Genomic DNA, 12,470 nt, shown 5'->3' with positions numbered 1-12,470 from the left:
AAAAAATGGAACTGTTAAATTATATGCAATGTCTAAATCTGGCTTCTCTATGGCCTCTGCATGATGAATCATCAACGCTCTGGCAGTGGTTTAAAGTGCTTAAGTAAAAATACACTGGCTTGCCGCCATGGAGCAGTGGAAATGTTTTCGGGTATCTGTACTTTACTTTACTATTTCTATTTTTGGGAACTTTTACTTTTACTTCACTACATTCCTAAAGAAAATAATGTACTTTTTACTCTATACATTGTCATGACTCCTGACAGTTGATCCAAAGACCCATCAGCTAGGCCAATGTTTGAAGATAGCCAGACCTCCTCTCAACCACAGAAGAGGGGAAGGGGGGCTGTGCCGGTCTTGACACCTTAATTAACACTGGGTCATAAGTTTAGACACAACTTTCTCTTTCTTGCCCTACAGTATTGGGAAAGAAATCCCTTTGTCTACAGAAGACCTTTGCCGCCAAAAACTCTAACGGCCAAAGAATGAACGTTGGCACAATATTCATAAGATAGGAATATTAAGAATGGTCTGTGGGGATCTAAAGAATAATCCTGTCATATGGTTTATTATTTTGTGATGTCATTAAGGATGGTATAACCAAGTAACTGTAACTCTGAAAGTGTATGCATCCTACAGAACTTTTGTGGTTTAGTACGTTACCCTGCGTCACTGTTTCATTGCTCCAGACCACTCCATGGGGGAGTTAGAGAACTGATTTAGCTTTTGGGTCCTAAGGCCTAATGTGTCTCTACCTGACAATGAATGGCCGATATAAACCAAATAGAAACTGATAATTGTGGACGACTTCAACATTTCAATGAACTGAATGACGAGGACAAATAATGTGATTGAATTTAGAATAATAGTGTAAGAATTGCTATTCCTCTGTCCTGCAGTCACACCCGAAAAATACTTTTATTTTTTGGTTTCTACTTGGTCAGAAGAAGCTGTAACTATTACTTACTAAAACTGTTGTTACACAAAGGTTTTTATTCTAAGAGAAACAAACATTTTCAATTATATTCCATGATATTCTTAAGATATATGTGTTGACTGAATATAAGCAAGAATATAAGCAAGTCTGCTAAATAATCAAGTTGATGGCACAGTCATATAGCCTCGGCACCTACATGACTCACTCATTCATGGCTTTGGATCAAAATAAATAAGTACCAACATTCTTTCTGATAGTCTTTAATAAAGAAATGTTTTGGTTATCCTGACCTAGATAGTCTCTAAAATGAAAATTATTACCACTGTCTCTCGTGCCATGTCATTTTCCTTTCATAATGCATCCTTATTTACAAAGCGATTATTACTATTATTATTAGATATTCTCACAGAGCAGATTTGCCCCAACGAAAAATGCCCCTTAGATTTGCCCCGTATGAATTCGAGGAGGAAATGATTAGATATTAAAACTTCTTTGGGGATAGCCCCTTTTTAAAAATGTTCACCTAAAATGACATACCAAATCTAACTGCATGTAACATTGCAAAACAACCAGTATTCATAACTTCATAACTCTGAATATCTTATCATTTTTGTCCAAAAGGAAAGGCATGCTGTCATAAAAGGTTAGCACCTACATTTTGCGACAGATACAGGGTTATACTCAAATAAATCCCAGCTCATTGGCTATCTAGCTAGCTTTGTTTGACCCCGATTGGTGCTTATTTGACAAGATACAGTCGATCAAATGAAGACCGTCCGCGTCATCGGCGTGCTCTGAAGGCGTCGCTCTCTGACCAAATTTGTGTCCTATAGGATATACTAACCCCTAATGATAATAGTGAAGTCTGGTAACGTTCTAGGATCTCTGAGGAATACATACGAATGTGATTTGACTGGTTGAAACAATGTTTCGGGTTAGATTCACAGATTCCTTTCTTAACAAATTGAACAAGTGGAAATACAAAATCGATCGTGCATGCTATATGGACCTTTTTAGGATATGAAAAATTATTTTATCTAACAAAACGACACGCCGATATACGACACTTATGTGCACCGACATTTGTTGTTTCTCAAAAATCCTTTTCATGACCAGCAGTCAAATTATTTAAGCATTATTTTTAGATTATTAGGCCTACTTTACAGTATTGTAGCCTACTGTACCTGTTCATTTCCCCGGGCTTTCGCGTTCGGCGTAACACAGGCATCTGATGATAGTGTTTGCGAATAGCACTGTCCGTGACCAAAATCTCCAAATCTACCAGTATTTTTGAAAAATAGGTCAAGACAGCAAGTGTGAGTGAGTGAGTGAGTGAGAGAGAGAGGAGAGAGAGAGAGGATGGAAACCACACAGTAACGCGTGGGATATAGCAATGAGAACGTTAATATGCAGTGCAGATCACCTCCTATTACCCTTCTCAGAGTTTTGAAGAAATGTGTTTGTGTTCAGTTATTTGTGACATTGTGGCATTTAAGAGCATATTGAAGATAGAAGCAAAGGATTTGAAGCAATAGCCTACCGCGTGGTCACCGGTTTCGCAGTGCTCTGAGACAAGCATGGGTACTGGCCTTGATAAATCAATGAGATTTCTATTTTTCACTGAATCTCCATTTGGTATGGTTAGACTAAATTAGGGTGTGGAAATGTTAGGATTATTTTGCTCTTATGTAGTACTGTAGCCTACTCCCAACTGTCATGTTGTACAGCGCCATTATGGCTATTAGCAGGACAATAGGCTCTTGCCAAGAAGGAGGGTAGGGGAGAATTGTATCGTCAAATGTATTTCTTTGTTAGGTTGGCTGTATCACACAACCGGCCGTGATTGGGAGTCTCAAAGGACGGTGCACAATTGGCCCAGGGTCGTCAGGTTTGGCCGGTGTAGACTGTCAATGTAAATAAGAATTTGTTCTTTACTGACTTGACTAGTTAAATCAAGGTCACATTGTACAGCGTCATATTTTCCTAATGGAAGCCCTGAGGGTTTCATTTTTCGTTTTCTTAGAATAGAAACACCATTATATTAATTCAAATGAATTAAGCTACATTCTTAAAATCAATTCCATATACTATGTTCTTACAAAAAAGCTTTTAAATTCTCTAGTACAGCCAATATAAAAAGTAAAATGCTTCTCAAACTAGCACTAACTAGCAATAATGGCAACAATGGCTAACACTTAAATAACGTGCCATAGAATTCTGCGGCAGCCTGCAAGTGTGCTGCAGTACGACGCACTTTTACAGGAAGAACCACCTATATGTGTATTCTGTGTTATTATTTAGTTAGTTAGTAAATAAATTATTAAATTAATTTGTGTAGTACTGAATACTCAGAAAGAGCTAGGGTTCTTGCGGATCCAAGGATTATGCAACGTTCAGAATGAGACTAATATGAGTAATATGATTAATAAGTGACTCTTATTGATGTAAGAGACATCTATATATCTTTAGAGTTTAAGTTGGGAGATAGAACTCGTTAAACAACTTTTCCCATGGTGACCCAAATTCCTAATGAGTTAATTGTTACATGATTATTATTAATCGAGTAACAATTAAGCATAGTCAGTTGATCAAATATATAACAAATCATCAGATTAATGATAGTTGCGTCACACAAGATGTTCCCTGACACCCAAAAGAACTCGTTACATTTTGAATGCTTAGCAGGAAGTGAAGACCCCATGAAATGGACAAAAATGAATGGCATCTTATTGGCATTGGGTGAACCATATACACGATCGCAAATACCACTCAAATGGTCGGCAGTTCAAAAACATATTGCATCCGGAACATTTCAAATGCAAGTGTCATAAATCAAAAATCCCGGAGGGGCGAGCGCGCTCACCATAGGATTTCATATGGGAAATGGACACAAAGTCAGGTCTCAAGGTGAAATGTTCAAAATCTCATTTTTTTAAATTTTTTTAAAACTTCATAAAAAGTGCTTTTTGGACTGCTTTTTTTGTTGTCAATTATACATATGTAGTAACCGTATGGACATACTTTGGTCTTATTTTATTGAGCTTGTCCATAAGGCCTATGTTTTGTCCATTTGCCTAGTATGATCATAGGAAGTCGGCCAGAGCCCCAAAGTCAGTGAACCATGTCCAATGGCATAGAAATGTCCAAATGTCATACAGTGGGGAGAACAAGTATTGATACACTGCCGATTTTGCAGGTTTCCTACTTACAAAGCATGTAGAGGTCTGTCATTTTATCATAGGTACACTTCAACTGTGAGAGACGGAATCTAAAACAAAAATCCAGAAAATCACATTGTATGATTTTTAAGTAATTAATTTGCATTTTATTGCATGACATAAGTATTTGATCACCTACCAACCAGTAAGAATTCCGGCTCTCACAGACCTGTTAGTTTTTCTTTAAGAAGCCCTCCTGTTCTCCACTCATTACCTGTATTAACTGCACCTGTTTGAACTCATTACTGTATAAAAAGACACCTGTCCACACACTCAATCAAACAGACTCCACTCTCCAATGGCCAAACCGAGAGAGCTGTGTAAGGACATCAGGGATAAATTGTAGACCTGTACAAGGCTGGGATGGGCTACAGGACAATAGCCAAGCAGCTTGGTGAGAAGGCAACAACTGTTGGCACCATTATTAGAAAATGGAAGAAGTTCAAGATGACGGTCAATCACCTCGGTCTGGGGCTCCATGCAAGATCTCACCTCGTGGGGCATCAATGATCATGAGGAATGTGAGGAACAGCCCAGAACTACACGGCAGGACCTGGTCCAATGACCTGAAGAGAGCTGGGACCACAGTCTCAAAGAAAACCATTAGTAACACACTACGCCGTCATGATTAAAATCCTGCAGCGCACGCAAGGTCCCCCTGCTCAAGCCAGCGCATGTCCAGGCCCGTCTGAAGTTTGCCAATGACCTCTGGATGATCCAGAGGAGGAATGGAGAGGTCATGTGGTCTGATGAGACAAAAATAGAGCTTTTTGCTCTAAACTCCACTCGCCGTGTTTGGAGGAATAGAAAGATGAGTACAACCCAGAACACCATCCAACCGTGAAGCATGGAGGTGGAAACATCATTCTTTGGGGATGCTTTTCTGCAAAGGGACAGGACGACTGCACCGTATTGAGGGGAGGATGGATGGGGCCATGTATCGCGAGATCTTGACCAACAACCTCCTTCCCTCAGTAAGAGCATTGAAGATGGGTCGTGGCTCGGTCTTCCAGCATGACAACGACCCGAAACACACAGCCAGGGCAACTAAGGAGTGGCTCCGTAAGAAGCATCTCAAGGTCCTGGAGTGGCCTAGCCAGTCTCCAGACCTGAACCCAATAGAAAATCTTTGGAGGGAGCCGAAAGTCCGTATTGCCCAGCGACAGCCCGAAACCTGAAGGATCTGGAGAAGGTCTGTATGGAGGAGTGGGCCAAAATCCCTGCTGCAGTGTGTGCAAACCTGGTCAAGAACTACAGGAAACGTATGATCTCTGTAATTGCAAACAAAGGTTTCTGTACCAAATATTCAGTTCTGCTTTTCTGATGTATCAAATACTTATGTCATGCAATAAAATGCAAATTAATTACTTAAAAATCATACAATGTGATTTTCTGGATTTTGTTTTAGATTCCTTCTCTCACAGTTGAAGTGTACCTATGATAAAAATTACAGACCTCTACATGCTTTTGTAAGTAGGAAAACCTGCAAAAATTGTCAGTGTATCAAATACTTGTTCTCCCCACTGTATATACAGTGGCAAGAAAAAGATGTGAACCCTTGGAAATACCTGATTTCTGCATAAATTGGTCATAAAATTTGATCTGACCTTCTTACGGTCACAACAATAGACAAACACAGTCTGCTTATAAACTAATAACACAAAAAAATTATACGTTTTCATGTCTTTATTGAACACATCTGTAAACGTTCACAGTGGAGGGTGGGAAAAGTATGTGAACCCTTAATAACTGGTTGACCCTCCTTTGGCAGCAATAACCTCACCAATACGTTTTCTGTAGTTTGCGGATCAGACCCGCACAACGGTCAGGAGGAATTTTGGAGAATAAACAAAAACTGTTTCAGGTCAGCAATATTCTTGTGTCGGTGTGAACCGCTCTCTTGAGGTCATGCCGGCAGCATCTCAATCGGTTGAGGTCAGGACTCTGACTGGTCCACTCCAGAAGGCGTATTTTTTTCTGTTGAATCCATTCAGTTGTTGATTTACTTTTGTGTTTTGGGTCATTGTCCTGTTGCATCACCCAACTTCTGTTGAGCTTCAATTGGTGGACAGATAGCCTTACATCTCCTGCAAAATATCTAGATAACTTGGGAATTCATTTTTCCGGCAATGATAGCAAGCTGTCCAGGTCCAGAGGCAGCAAGCAGCCCAAACCGCTGATGCTCTCCACCATAGTTTACAGTTGGGATGAGGTTTGATGTTGGTGCCTTTTTCTCTACAATAGTGTTGTTTTCCTTCTAAATAACTCAAATGTAGATTAATCTGTCCAAGAATATTTTGCCAGTAGCGCTGGGGAACATCCAGGTTGTACTTTTGCAAAACTTCAGATGTGCAGCAATGGGTTTTTTTGGACAGCAGTGGCTTCTTCCGTGGTGTCCTCCATGAACACCATTCTTGTTTAGTGTTTTACGTATCGTAGACTCGTCAACAGATGTTAGCAGTTCCAGAGATTTCTGTAAGTCTTTAGCTGACACTCTAAATTCTTCTTAACCTCATTGAGCATTTTTGCACTGTTATCTTGCAGTCATCTTTGCTGGACGCCCACTCCTAGGGAGAATAGCAACAGTGCTGAACTTTCTCCATTTATAGACAATTTGTCGTACCGTGGACTGATTAACATCCATGCTTTTAGAGATACTTTTGTAACCTTTCCACTTTTATGCAAGTCAACATTCTTATTCTTAGGCTTCTGAGATGTTTTTTGTTCGAGGCATGTGTACATCAGGAAATGCTTATGTGAATAGCAACTCAAATTTTGTGTAGTATTTCTTTTATGGGGCAGGGCAGGCTTTAAACTTCTCTCAGCTACGGATCCCTTTTACGGGATCACTTTCCCACACAACGCCTAGAACTGCAGGGCGCCAAATGCAAAAATATTACAAAAAATATTTATAATCATGCAATCACAAGTGAAATATACCAAAACACAGCTTAGCTTGTTGTTAATCCACCTATCGTGTCAGATTTTTGAAAATATACTTTTACAGCGAAAAAATCCAAGCTTTTGTGATGTAGCTTTCAATGCTACAACAGCTAGCCTTATATTAGCTTGTTTGCTTGTCCAAAGTCAGAAAAGCAATGAAATTAAATCGCTTACCTTTGATAATCTTCGGATGTTTCCACTCACGAGACTTCCAGTTACACAACAAATGTTATTTTTGTTCGATAATATTACTTTATTACTACGCCATTTGGTTGTGCATTTTGCTCAGAAAATCAAAGCTGTGTTCTGTTCGACACAATTCCAAAAAGTATCCGTAATGGTCGTAGAAACATGTCAAATGGTTTTTATAATCAATCCTCAGGTTTTTTTTTAACAAACATAATCGATAATATTTCAACCGGACCATTACTTATTCAAAAGAGACAAACAGAAAATGGGGAGCTCCTCTCGTGCGCGCAGGAACTATTCGGAGGTCACTTGACTAGTTTTGAAAAAACTCGTTCATTTTTCAAAATAAAAGCCTGAAACTATGTCTAAAGCCTGGTCACAGCCTGAGGAAGCCATTGGAAAAGGAATCTGGTTGATACCCTTTAAATGGAGGTTAGACGGGCCAGGAAACACAGTTAATTTGTTTTTATCACTTCCGGGTTACATTTTCTCAGGCTTTCACTTGCAGAATAAGTATTGTTATACTCACAGACAATATTTTGACAGTTTTGGAAACTTTGTGAGTTTTTCTATCCTAATCTGTAAATTATATGCATATTCTACGATCTGGGCCAGAGAAAATGTCCGTTTACATTGGGCACGCTTATTTAAAAAATAAATAAAAATCTGAACCCTAGCGCTAAGAGGTTAACCAACTTCTCCAATCTCATCTCATTGATTGGACTCCAGGTTAGCTGACTCCTGACTCAATTAACTTTGGAGAAGTCATTAGCCTAGGGGTTCCAGACTTTTACCAACCTACACAGTGAATGTTTAAATTTATTATTCAACATAGACAAGAAAAATACAATAATTTGTGTGTTATTAATTGAAGCACACTATGTTTGTCTATTGTTGTGACTTCGATGAAGATCAGATCAAAATTGATGACCACTTTATGTAGAAATCCTGTGTCATTGCAAAGGGTTCACATGTTTTTTTCTGCCACTCTAAGTATTGAAAGTACCAAATCAGGATGTTATGTCCATTTTGCCATATATGATCACAGGAAGTCGGCTTCCGAACCCAAAAGTTAGTGAACCATGTCCAAATGGCACAAGAAATGTCAAATGGCATATACAAGTATTGAAAGTACCAAATCAGGGATGTTATGTCCATTTGCCATATTTTGTATCATAGGAAGTCGGACAATATAGCATATGTGTAATGGACGCTGTCAAATCGCTCGTTGGTGTTGATTTCAGCCTGTCCATTTGGTGATGATTGTGGACTACAGGAAAAAGGAGGACCGAGCACGCCCCCATTCTTATCGACGGGGCTGTAGTGGGCAGTTGAGAGTTCAAGTTCCTTGGTGTCCACATCACCAATAAACTAGAATGGTCCAAACACATCAGACAGTCATGAAAAGGGCACGACAAAGCCAATTCCCCCTCAGGAAACTAAAAAGATCTGGCATGGGTCCTCAGATCCTTAAAATGTTCTACAGCTGCAACATCGAGAGCATCCTGACTGGTTGCATCACTGCCTGGTACGCAATTGCTCGGCTCCGACCGCAAGGCACTACAGAGGATAGAGCGTACGGCCCAGTACATCACTGAGGCTAAGCTGCCTGCCATCCAGGACGTCTACACCAGGCGTGTCAGAGGAAGGCCCTAAAAATTGTGAAAGACCCCAGCCACTCCAGTCAAAGACTGTTCTCTCTACTACTGCTGGCAAGCGTACCGGAGTGCCAAGTCTAGGACAAAAAGGCTTCCAACAGTTTTTACCCCCAAGCTATAGACTCCTGAACAGGTAATCAAATGGCTACCCGGACCATTTGCATTGTGTGCCCCCCAACCCCCCTTTTACGCTTCTGCTACTCTCTGTTTATCATATATGATAGTCACTTTAACCATACATTCATGTACATACTACCTCAATTGGCCCAACCAACCAGTGTCCCGCACATTGGCTAACCGGGCTATCTGCATTGTGTCCCGCTACCCACCACCCACCACCCGCCAACCCCTCTTTTACGCTATACTACTCTCTGTTTATCATATATGCATAGTCACATTAACCATATCTACATGTACATACTACCTCAATCAGCCCGACTAACCGGTGCCTGTATATAGCCTCGGTACTGTTATAGCCTCGCTACTGTATATAGCCTCGCTACTGCTATTTTTCACTGTCTTTTTACTGTGTTTTTATTTCTTACTTACCTATTGTTCACCTAATACTTTTTTTGCACTGTTGGTTAGAGCCTGTAAGTAAGCATTTCACTGTAATACAACACCTGTTGTATTCGGCGATTAAATACATTGGAAATGTACACTGTCCATTTGCAATGTATTACAATGGGCATTTACCAACAGGAATTGGACATGTTCTAATACTGCGAAATTCCCAATTGACTGGCTTGTTGAACTTGGGCTGGCCTAGCAGTGATAGTGGTTCCTCTCCATCGCTCGTTGGTGTTGATGTCATCCTGTCCATTTGGTGATGGTAAATCCCTCATTAAATACATTGGAAATATACACTGGTCAGACTTCATTCCTGGCCTACTATTTGCACGGTTGCTGCGGTCAGACCGAGCAAGCTACGGTCAAGTGGGGCATCTCCTTGAACTCGGCAAGGCCTAGAGACTATGGTGATGCCATTTATTTCCTTTTTAGTGATGATTTAAGCCTGCACATTTTGGGATTTCAGCCCTATTTGATGGTAAAGTTCATACTTCCCCTTTAGGATATGAAGGGGACCCTTCAATCTTTATATGCTGATATCTGTAGAGGTACAAGTGACCCTGAACATTTGGCAAAAGGAATTTTGAAAATTGCCTTCWCAGAAGCAGAGTTAGAGCATAACCTGTAAACCCATGTTATCCTTAGGGAGAAACTCGGATGTGTCAGACTAYATGAACCGGCGTGAGCAGCTAGAATAACGCTGTGGCTTATCCACTCCAACCTCCCCCTGATGAGCCCATCGAAAACGGCGTGTCTCTTTGTGACCCAGAGGCGGCAATATGTCCAAAGCATGTTGAAATCACTACTAGTCAGGCTTCATTCCGTTCCTACTATTTCCACGGTCGCTGCGGTCGGACCGAGCGAGCTACCGTCAAGTGGGGCATATCCTTGAACTCGGCATGGCCTAGAGACTACGGCCATTTGCCAACACTTTCAGTGTTTATTTCAGCCTGTCCATTTGGTGTTGGTTCATCACTGTTTAAACTTATTGGAAATTGATAATAAGTCAGTGATCAGGTCAGCCATCCATCAGTCAATAAGATATCATACTGACACCAAACTGATACACACTGACACCAAACCCACGTTGTCCAACTTATTTAGAAGCCAACTATCACATATAACTATTGCAGGTAACTATTGCAGGCTCTGTGTGTCTGTAAGCTCCACACTATGTCACTCCATATTGACTGTGTGTGTGTGAGTACAGCAAATCACAGCACCGAAACCCGCCTTAACAGGTTCGACTTAACACACCTCAACTGGACCTATAACTTTTTTGGGGGGAAAACAATTTTTTTTAACCATCATGAAATGGACGTTGTATGATTTTTTGTAAAGTACGATAGATAAATGTCTGGTTCTATTTTTCCTTACACCCTAGGCKTATGTACTTCAACGTGAAGCGGTCAAMTTAGCGCTGTATAATCATTTTCAACCTTTAATCCYACAAAATGTGCATTAACTGTTAGAGTGTTGTGGCSTYGACACCATCTTGTTTCTGGGCTAAAAGTACATTTGGCCACTCATTCAAGGGTTTTTCTTTAGTTTKACTATTTTCTACATTGTAGAATAATAGTGAAAAACTACAAAATAACACATGGAATCATGTAGTAACTAAAAAAGTGTWAAACAAATCAAAATATATTTTACATTTTAGATTCTTCAAAGTAGCCAACCTTTGCCTTGATGACAGCTTTGCACACTCTTGGCATTATCTCACCTAGCTTCACCTGGAATGCTTTTCCAACAGTCTCGAAGGAGTTCCCACATATGCTGAGCAATTGTTGGCTGCTTTTCCTTCACTCTGCAGTCCAACTCATCCCAAAACATCTCAATTGGGGCGAGGCCAGTGATTGTGGAGGACAGCTCATCTGATGCAGCACCCCATCATTCTCCTTCTTGGTCAAATTGCCCTTACACAGCCTGGAGGTGTGTTGGGTCATTGTCCTGTTGAAAAACAAATGATAGTCCCACTAAGCGCAAACCAGATGGGATGGCATATCACTGCAGAATGTTGTGGTAGCCATGCTGGTTAAGTGAGCCTCGAATAAAAAAAAAATCACTGACAGTGTCACCAGCCAAGCACCCCCACCCCATCACACCTCCTCCTCCATGCTTCACGATGGGAACCACATATGCGGAGATCATCCGTTCCCCTACTCCGCGTCTCACAAAGACACGGTGGTTGGAACCACAAATCTCAAATTTGAACTAATCAGATCAAAGGACATGTTTCCACCGGTCGTGTTTCTTGGCCCAAGCAAGTCTCTTCTTATTATTGGTGTTCTTTACAAGTGGTTTCTTTGCAGGAATTCGACCATGAAGGCCTGATTCATGCAATCTCCTCTGAACAGTTGATGTTGAGATGTGTCTGTTACTCGAACTCTGTGAAGCATTTATTTGGGCTGGTAACTCTAATGAACATCCTCTGCAACAGAGGGAACTCTGGGCTTTCCTTTCCTGTGGCGGTCCCCATGAGAGCCAGTTTCATCATAGCACTTGATGATTTTTGCGACTGCACTTGAAAAAACTTTCAAAGTTCTTGAAATTTTCCGGATTGACTGACCATCATGTCTTAAAGTAACAATGGACTGTTATTTCTCTTTGCTTATTTGAGTTGTTCTTGCCATAATATGGACTTGGTCTTTCACCAAATAAGGCTATCTTCTGTATACCACCCCTACCTTGACACAACACGACTGATTGGCTCAAACGCATTAACAAGGAAAGAAATTTCACAAATTAACTTTTAACAAGGCACACCTGTTATTTGAAATACATTCCAGGTGGTCTCGCCCCTGGCCTCACTGGCCTCGCCCCAATTGAGATGGTTTGGGATGAGTTGGACCGCAGAGTGAAGGAAAAGCAGCCAACAAGTGCTCAGCATATGTGGGAACTCCTTCAAGATTGTTGGAAAAGCATTCCAGGTGAAGCTGGTTGAGAGAATGCCAA

Source organism: Salvelinus sp. IW2-2015, linkage group LG30, assembly GCF_002910315.2.
Source record: "Salvelinus sp. IW2-2015 linkage group LG30, ASM291031v2, whole genome shotgun sequence".
NCBI lineage: Eukaryota > Metazoa > Chordata > Actinopteri > Salmoniformes > Salmonidae > Salvelinus > Salvelinus sp. IW2-2015.
The sequence above is the reverse complement of the archived record's forward strand: the minus strand, read 5'-3'. Positions refer to the sequence as shown.